Below are 10,342 nucleotides of genomic sequence, written 5' to 3' on the forward strand. Positions count from 1 at the left end.
GTCTCTCCACCTCCTGCCCTGTCAGCCATTTGTCTCTGCCTCCATTTCGCTTGGTCACACCACTAGCCCTTTGCCAAGATCAAGGTCGGCTTCTACTAGCGACAAATGCCAAATCTCTCTTTCTGTCTCCACTCTAGCTGCCGATACATCAAGAACCCAGCGGCATGAGGGTGCTCTGCTATGGGTTCCTGGACTGTCAATGAGCCTCAATTCTCTTGCTCATTTTCTGAACTCTTCTCTGGTTCTTACTGGTGCTTTGCAAATGCACTCTGCTCTTCAGGGAGAGGCACCATAACTTCATCAAGGTGGCAATCCACTCTCTGGGTGTGCGATGCATGCACCCAATGTGGGAGACCTCTGCGTGTGACAGCAGTGTTCATCAATAGGATGATCAGATAAGGTCCCTTCCAACGAAGCTCATAATATGTCTTCATAATTAATTGTTTCACCAAGAACCAGTCTCCATGACTGAGATAATGACACTGCTCCTGATGCAGGAGGTTGGGGGCAGCTCTAATATGTTGAAACACAGATCACATCGCATCAACCCGTTCCTTGCAGTAGCTGAGATTCATAACATCTGGAATATTCACAAGCAGATTTGCAGGCACCGTATGGAAAACTCATTGGTCAGCCTATGAGAATCTCATGGGGTAATAGTCTTGTCCTCCGATCAGGAATACTGCATAGACTCATCAGCACCAAAGGCAAAGACGTTGACGCACACACCAGCGTAGTCAGGAAACCGAACTTGGGGATCAGATGCTGCAACAACAGCTTAGCTACAGTAAGACTGTCATTTCTCCTTGTCGGGTAAGCTTCAACCCACCATGAGAAAATGTATCCAACTACCAGGACATTTCTCAGGCCTCTCAATAAAGTCCAGTTGCATTCTGTTAAATTGACTTCCTGATCTCCCTTTGTGACTCATCATCACTTGTGTCCCTCTTCCTATATTCATTTGCTGGCCCACAACACATTTCTGACACAAACTATCAGCCATCAACCTAAACCAGTGGTTGAACCAAATCTGTTGAAACAACCTGACCAAAGCATCCCCCAAATATGTATGGGGCCATGAAAATGACTACCCATTGGAGACAGCAAGCTATCCGGCAACACACGTCTTCTATTGGTTGATACAGATTTCATCCTCCCTCTTGACACAACCTGCTCTGACACAACCCTGCTGTTCTGCTTCTAATACCTCCTCTTGCAGTCTCTTAACCTCTCCCCAAGTATCAGCCATTGTCAACAAAAGGTTATAGTTGGTCTAATTTTCAGAATCATTTACATATTCTCCATTGAATTGAAGGGACCCTTGAGCGAAGTACAGTGTGACTTCATCATCATAACGGTTGCCAACTGTCACTTCTGTGTGGCGAACATTTTGCAAGACCAATCAGCTCAACCACTTGTGCAGAGGCTACACATCAGAGCCAGGAGGCTTGCACTATTCTCTCAGCTAAACAGACTTTGTAAACAGCTGTTAGGGTTCCTCCATCATCTCTTAGGCAAGGGCCTGCCACAAACAATATATTATCAGGCTCTGCCAGAGGCTCATCTCGAAAATCGGGTCTCGGCTTGGTGCATAGTTCTGTGACTTCCAGACAGTCATGTTCTGCCTCCCTATCATCGTTCTCATCTTTGGGTAATGGTAACAGAGTAGCAGGATTCAACAAAGCACATTGTTTTGAAGTGATGTTCTCTGCAGCAAGTATAATCTGTTTGTATTTGTTCAACATGCTGTTTGTCAGGTGCTGAGTGCTAGTACATGTAAGCACTTCTCTACAGAATGGGGCGCCATGACATTAGGAGGGTGTCACATAACTATACTCTCACACCTTTCAATGCTGACACCTACAGCTGCTACAGCTATAAGGCAATTCAGGTATCACTATTGTTACTGCTTGCCAAACATTGCTTACTGGACACAGTTGTTGAATTGTACGACACTTATGTACATTATATGTCTTTGACCGGCGGTGATTCTATGGTGCCCTCTAGTATCAGTAGTCACATATTGAGTACTGATTTGAGGCTTATGAATTGAACACTTGCGACTCTCCTAGGAGATTGGCAGTAGGCCACAACTCACCTTGTGGACAAATCAGCAGTATTTATGACCGGATGAGGTGCACCAGCACATATCTTCCCTGAACGTCTGTTAACACTTCATGAAGGCCTCACAGGCCTCACTATCAGAAGTCTAATACAAATAATGAGCCTTTCTCCAACTAACGAGAAGCATGATAATGCACCTGTAGAAGAACGAATCAACACACTGGCAATTTACAGTAAGCTTTTCAAGCTAGGCCTCATGTCAAGTTAGCTCTCTCGAAAATCAAAATGGATTCCTATTACAGTACTGTATACATATATATTGGAAGGAATAATCAATGTTAATATGTGAGTATGCAAACATGGTACAGCAGTCAACCAATCAAATACTCTGATGTATAAATCTTTAGTGTTGCAATGGATACACTCTATTAATGTGTTTAAATTTAACACAAAAGTTAATGAAGCTGCACACGTTTATTAAAAATGTTGTATATGAGTGTATAAATGTATATTCGTGATGTATATTCCACATTTGTAATATATTCCACATTTGTAAAGTGCAAACAATTACCCGTAAGGGTCTCTAGGTGCTGGGGGCAGTCAGGAAGATTAAGCAAGCTATTGCCCAGAGTCACATGGTGCTGGGCTAATCTGCCACAGGCACCGGGGATCGAACCGTGATCCCCAGATTCCAGCGTCAGTCACCCTGGCCGAGGTGCCACACCTCTCCCCCCAAGGCGCCACACCTCTCTGTATAGAGGGTGGAGCCTAAACTACGCGATTCAAGAGCTAACCCACACACAGCCACCAACTAAACAGAGCCATTACAAACCAAGTAGATTCTCTGTCTGATCCTCCAAAGTAGATAACAGCACACTAAATCACATCACACTCAAACCACCATCATGATCACATGACAGATTAGGCTGGACTGCTCCAGCAGACATGCAAACTCTGTGCAGACATCTGCATGATTCAATTTATCTCTGTCACATCTTCACAATTCAATATTGTACACCCCATGAGAAAGATTATTGGCTCACAAATAGACCCTTGTACTCCTTCCTTCGAAAGGGAGCTTGTGACCCTCCTCCATGTCACAACTTCGAACTGACCTTCTTTAATTGCACAGTCAGTCACAAAAGGCCTACTTAAAATCCAAAGTCCACAATAGCACATGAGCCCTCAAACCTAAACTTTCCTTTGAGCTGTACAGGGGTTGCACCCTGAATATCAATGGGACACAATATTGATTACAAAATATAAAACAAATATTGACTTGTAAGTAAATCTAGATTTTCTATACCTAACTCCACAAATATGTACCTATGCTGTACATATATCTACAAGTTGAGTAGATGTGGATTTAAGAATAATAAATCTATACTTCTATATGTCCATTTACCTTTCAAAATGTTCTCCCTTGATATATTGTCCACCATAGTATTGTACTACAATATTCTGGCAGTTGATCTTCGATAGTACACACCCGTAAGGAGCCTAAGAGGACTGGAGAATGTGTTTTGTCACATCAGCATAGGGAGCATACGAGTGGAGTGCTGTATTTTGTTGCTGAGGTATTTATGGCCATTTCCTAATGAATATGTGGATCCTTTAGAGGGTTTTATAAAAGGTATTCTGAGTTCAGGATAGTGGAGAAAGAATGCCAGTACTTAATTCCAGTTACCAGTCTTTCCTTGTTGCTACCTGACTGTGTGAAAATGGGAGTTTTGACATTTTACAGCCCATGATACAGGGCCATATGTATCAATGTTAGGTTTTGCGATTCTCAAATAGCAAATTCTGGGGAATCGCTATTTGAGAATCGCAACATGCTATGCATGTAGGATTTGCAATAAATTTTGCGAATCCTACATATTCCTTAATTGCGAATCGCAAATTGCAATTCGCAATTAAGAAATACCTCCCCATTCATTCCTATGGGCCTAAGACATTCTCAATTTGCGATTCTCAATCAGAGAATCGCAAATTGAGAATGCAATTTCAAGTGTGCCAGGGTGTCAAAAGGACACCCTGTTGCACCCCTGAAATGAGCATGGGTGCACATGTGGCACACATTCATGCCCTAAGGGCATGTGTGTGCGCCACATGCCACTTTGAAAAATGCAAAACTGTGCATTTTTTAAAGAAATCGCAAATTACCACCAACCTGTAGTTGGCGGTAATTTGCGATTTCTAATGACATATTCGCACAACTTGGGTGCCTCATACATTCCATTTAAGGAATCGCAATTTACGATTCCTTAAATGCATTCGCAAAATAAGGAATCGCAAATTTTGCGATTCCTTCTTTTGCGAGGCAGGCTTCCCTTTAAACATACTATTAAGCTTAATTGCAAATTTCGGCGTTTGCGATCGCAATTTTGCATGATACATATGGCCCCTAGTGTGTTGGATTAGTCGAGTCTGATTGGTTTCTGGGTTGTCCCCAAAAAGATTACACTTTACGATATCTCAGTATAGACAGAGCTAGTGATAGGCTATGCTGACAGCTGCTCTGATCTGGGCATTGAGGATCATTTGTTAGTTATGGGAGACCTTGATGCTAGGGATGATTGATGGGTCCAGGATTGTTGTAGCCCTTTTCTTAGTGTAAATCTGTGGCCCATAAAGAGCTGGAATCAAGCTATCCTGGCTAAAGAGGGGTGAAACTCCGAAACCGGTCCTAGGATGCTTGTTTCCAGTCCAGGGAGGACCTGGCCTGGCAGTTCGGGCTGGACTGTTCCCATTGGGCGCAGGGTCAAGACTGATTTGCATATGGCTGGGTCCAAACTGGAATGACATGGTGAGCAAAAAATGATGGATTTAGGCCCAGATCTCTGTACTGGGGTGAATGTATTTCATTGTTCTGCGTTCTGTCCATCAATAGTTCTTTTTGCATTTGTCACCCCGAGTGGAACGGGTATGCTCAGACGTGAGTCCTGTGCTCTCCATGTCACTGGAATCAAGCTATCCTGGCTGAAGAGGGGTGGAACCCCGAAACCGGTCCTAGGATGCTTGTTTCCATTACAGGAAGGACCTGACCTGGCAATTTGGGCTGGACTGTTCCCATTGGGCGCAGGGTCAAGACTGATTTACATATGGCTGTATCCAAACTGGAATGGCATGGTGAGCAAAAAAAGCGATGGATTTATGCCTAGATCTCTGTACTGGGGTGTATGTAAGACATTGTTCTGCATTCTGTCCATCAATAGTTCTTTTTGCATTTGTCACCTGAGTGGGACGGGTATGCTCAAACGTGAGTCCTGTGCTCTCCATGCCACTGGAATCAAGCTATCCTGGCTGAAGAGGGGTGAACCCCCAAAACCGCCCTATGATGCTTGTTTCCAGTCCGGGGAGGACCTGACCTGGCAATTCGGGCTGGACTGTTCCCATTGGGTGCAGAGTCATGACTGATTTGCATATGGCTGGGTCCAAACTGGAATGGCATGGTAAGCAAAAAAACGATAGGTTTTGGCCTAGATCGCTGTACTGGGGTGAATGTATGACATTGTTCTGCATTCTGTCCATCAATAGTTCTTTTTGCATTTGTCACCTGAGTGGGACGGGTATGCTCAAACGTGAGTCCTGTGCTCTCCATGCCACTGGAATCGAGCTATCTTGGCTGAAGAGGGGTGAAACCCAACAAATGTCCTAGTATGCTTGTTTCCAGTCCAGAGAGGACCTGACCTGGCAGTTCGGGCTCGACTATTCCCATTGGGCGCAGGGTCAAGACTGATTTGCATATGGCTGGGTCCAAACTGGAGTGGCATGGTGAGCAAAGAAAACGATGGATTTAGGCCCAGATCTCTGTACTGGGGTGAATGTATGACATTGTTCTACATTCTGTCCATCAATAGTTCTTTTTGCCCATAAAGAGCTATCTAAGGAAATAAAATCCACTACTTAGGCTAGTCATCAAATCAAAATATTTAAATCACATGAAGCACATTAGGCTCCACATGGAAGAACAGTTGTCGATACCCTCGATCTCTTGCCCTAATGACACCAGAGATCCCTACTTCTCCTGGATGTTTTCCGATTTGGCCGCACACAGCGAGGACAATCTGGTCATGATTAGGGAACTGATGGGAAACAGATGTTGATACCCTCGATCTCTGGCCATAATGACACCAGAGATCCCTTCTTCTCATGGATGGTTTCCAATTTGGCAGCTCATGCCGATGACAATCTGGTGTTCAGGGGGTTACTTTAATATTGCGCTTTATACGACAGTGGACAGATCCCACTCCACATGGCATCCACTGACCCCCCACACCATCCTAGACCCAGGGGTTGAACGATTTGAAACTAATAGATGTGTGGTGTAGACGCATGAGAGTGAGCGAGATTATAGTCACTTTTGCATGTCCATAGATCTCACTCTGGGATTGACTATATATTTGTTTCTTCTCATGTATCCCCTTGAGTAGATTCTTCCAAAATAGGCACACAGGTACTGTCCAAATCATGCGAAGGTTAAGATTCTGCTGCAGATAGCGCTCTCCTCACTGATCCACCCTTCAAAATTTGGAAAAAGAATAAGGTCACGTTTTGAGATCCAGCCCTACGAGAGAACATACGAGAGGCACATATGAACTATTTTAAAGAAAATGAGTCGAAGGACCTGCCATGGGTCAGGATCTGGGATGCCTCTAAAGCAGTGATATGCGGAGAGTTCATTAGCCATTCTTCCCACTTTCCTGTGGCCTGTGGCTGGTGTGTGTTCGTCGATTGGAGTTAGAGGCTGAGGTGGATAAATTAGAATTCAACTTCAAAATTAAACCCTGTTGTAGGACCCGGAGGTGCTTGCGAAGAGCTAGGGCACAGCTAGAGGCATCCCTGACCTGATGCCAGAGGAGTCTATTGTGAGTGGGGAGATAAGGAAGATTGGCTGCTGGCACACAAAAAACAAATGCCTGCAGACTGAGGGCCGTATTCAAATGGTCCTGGACCCACAGAGTTCATCCTAGACCTCTGATCGGAAAATGCTCGAGACCTTTAGGCAATATTACTCTATATTAGAACATTGGAATGTTGGTAGCTCCATTGAAAACAATGGAGTGCTCCGGGCTTATAATGGCTGGTATAAGCCCAGAGCTCCAACATTCCAATGATTGTCTTTGTTCTCAGCTGTGGCTGTGAACAAAGGCTTCAGGGACCCGAGGGGATTTCAATCCCCTCTCGCTCCCTGAAGGCTTTATTTTATTTGTTAGAACATTCTGCCTTCTAGTGGCAGAATGCTCTAATAGCCTTATAGCCCTTCCTAGCAGGGCTATACCGGCGTTTAAAACCCCTCTGCTTTGTTAAAGTCCCTCGTCTTGGTCTCGGGCCTTTAATGCTGATGCAGCCGGTATAGTCCGCTACGGCGGGCTATAATGCTATATTATACTGCTGCCAATCCTACTCCCAAGAAGTGCAAGACGCATACTTGGGACCTGTCCACCTGCCCGATCTCAACCCAGAGGTTAGAGAAGGTTAGGAATATGAGATAACAGAAGAGGAAGAACGGCTGGTCATCAAGTCATTGCCAAACAACAAGTTCCCTGGCCCTGATGGTTTTCCAAATTCTTTCAATAAAAACTTTGCTGGCATCCTGGCCCCTTCCCTAACAAAAGTTTTTAACTCCTTTTAAGCCACTCGGGAGGTAACCCCCTCCATGATGGTGTCCTTCCTTATACTGCTACTGCGGCAGAAGTAGACCCCCAACAATGAGGTTCCAACCCCTCTACAGCGCTGTTGAACAGCGACATGAAATGTTCCCGAAGGTCTACGCCCACTGACTGTGCAAGGTCTGGCTGCTACTGCTGTCTCCATATCAGGCTGCATTTATTAAAAATAGACAAATGGGCGATAACATCAGACTGTGGTATTGGGTTCTCCAGGCCTACATATTCCTTCAAACCCGCTACACCATATGACAGACTTTGGCACGGAAACTGAAAAATGCAAAAGACAAGTTTATTAAGACCCCATGGGATGGTGGTACATTCCTACAGCACCCTTTGGTAATGCAAGAAGTATCACACCGAACATCAGTGCGAGACGTCTTTTATACAGTTTTACAGTAATAAAAAGAGTAAGCGGAACACATTTACTCAGTTTAGGTACATATATGGTCATTTTTGGAACACAGCCAACTCATGGGAGGAGTTACAACACCACTGGTCAGTTAAGAGGGACATTCCTAAGTGATGACTGTCCACTAGTACAGAGGGTTCAACTGCGCATGTGCGTGCTTGACCAACACTAAAAAAAGCCTGTTGCTGGGCAAATTCAAGTGGTCAGTGGTACAGAGAAAGGACAAAGGGTATGCTGGCCACGAGGCGACGCATTCATATAAAATGGCCGCCAGTGCGTTCAAAATGGCTCCTGAACACCATAGTCAAGTTAAGGGGAAATACGTGTAGCAAAGCTTAACGCTAACCCGATCACCGTCAAATTACGACAAGACTGGCCCTCAACTTGGTCAACAAGGCAATAGCCACGGGAACTGAGGTACTCTTACTTTTCCTTGACACAGAGAAAGCCTTTAACCGCATTGACTGTTCCTTTCTGGGGAAGACTCTAAAAAGATTCCTCTAGGACCATCAATGAAAATGTTCATATCGGCCAATTCCACTCAACTCTCGATGAAAATTTACATTCCCTCGCACCTCTCTGAGTCAATACCCTTGATGAGGATGACCCACCAGGGGTTCCCTCTCTCACCCCTTATTTTTCTCTTACCATGAAACCCATTTACCATAGGATTATGGCCAACCCGAAGATCATGTGGATGCCTGCTAAACGGGGACCCATCAAACTGGTGCTCTTTGCGGAAGATGTACTGTGATTCTTAACCAATTGTTACCTGCTCTTCTGGAGGAGGTGGAGGGCTTCTGCTTGTGGCTGGCTTCCAAGTGAACTGTCAGTAGTAGATTGCGATGGGGATAGATGGGAATTGTCGCATCTCTGAATAGCCGATAACAAGGCACGGCCTGAGGTGGTCACCAGATGGAATTCGTTATTTGGGGTGCTGGGTCCACCCCCTGTAGCGGACGTATTCTCTTGTAATGTTGTACTGCTTCAATATATACTGTTTACAGACTTTTATAGATGGGGCAGGCTTGAGATTCTCTTCCAGCACAGCTACCCCATGACACTCTGAAATAACTAAACCGGAGGATGTGGAATTTCATTTGGAATGGGAAGCCTCCTAGGGTGGCTAGGTCTCTTCAGAGGAGAAGCCCAGGTGAAGGGGAATTGGGGGCGCCCTATATAGAGCATTATGCCTTAGCAGCCTTGATTACCCAAACCCTGGTTTGGTGCTCACCAGACGTGGTCAAGCTCTGGTGTAGGCTAGAGCAGGACTGCATTTCGATCCCCCTCCACCAACAGCTATGAATGGCCCCCGAACATGAGGCTCAGACTGTACCCTCAGACGGTCCGCAAAGGTGACTCTATATTATTGGTTGAAGGCACAAAGGATGAGAGGCATAACAACCTATCCCGTCCCTTTAACCCCAATAACAGGGACCCTGGATTTCCCTCCAGGGATGATAGACAGGCAGTACCAGGTGAGGGAAGATGGGAACACACTAAGCCTTGGACAGCTCTATTCAGGTGGGGCCCCTAAAATGCAGGACCAGTGTACCACATAGTTTCTACTGGGCCCTCAGGACCTGTGTAGCATTATACAACTCCTACATTGGGCTAGACAACTGCCTATTTGCTTACAGGGAGTGAGGGACACAACAACATAAGAAGACATGTTTGCAGATGGAGACACCTTTTGAATGCTTTATCAGCTTTGCAGGGTGTTATACAACCCCACTCCAGCGCTACAATTGCCATACATACAAAAATAGGCAAGCGATTTGTCTCTGGACTTGCTAAGGGGGACCGGATTCTGGTATGGTGATAAGCTCCACACTCTTCCATTTGCATCCAGCAGAGGGCAAATGCCTTTAAAATCATGTTACGATGGTACATGATGCCCACCCATCTCCAAGTAATGCTTAATACTCCTGATACATGCAGGAAGGGCTGTGGTTCTGGAGGGATATATTGCCTTATGTGAAGGGAATGCCCTGCGACACAGCAGTTTTAGTCCCAGGAGATGGGGGGGTTCTCACTAAATAAGCCCCTACCCATGCAACCTGGTTCCTTCTTCTTGGGAACAGTGGATGGAGAAGGGATATACCCTTTGGCCCCTTCTTCGGCCTGACTGCTCAGCTCATTACTCTTGGCTTTGCGTCTGGTAGTGGCACGCCACTGATGCTTATGATCTCAGCTG

The sequence above is a fragment of the Lissotriton vulgaris genome, chromosome 3_1, assembly GCF_964263255.1.
Source record: "Lissotriton vulgaris chromosome 3_1, aLisVul1.2, whole genome shotgun sequence".
NCBI classification, from domain to species: Eukaryota; Metazoa; Chordata; class Amphibia; order Caudata; family Salamandridae; genus Lissotriton; species Lissotriton vulgaris.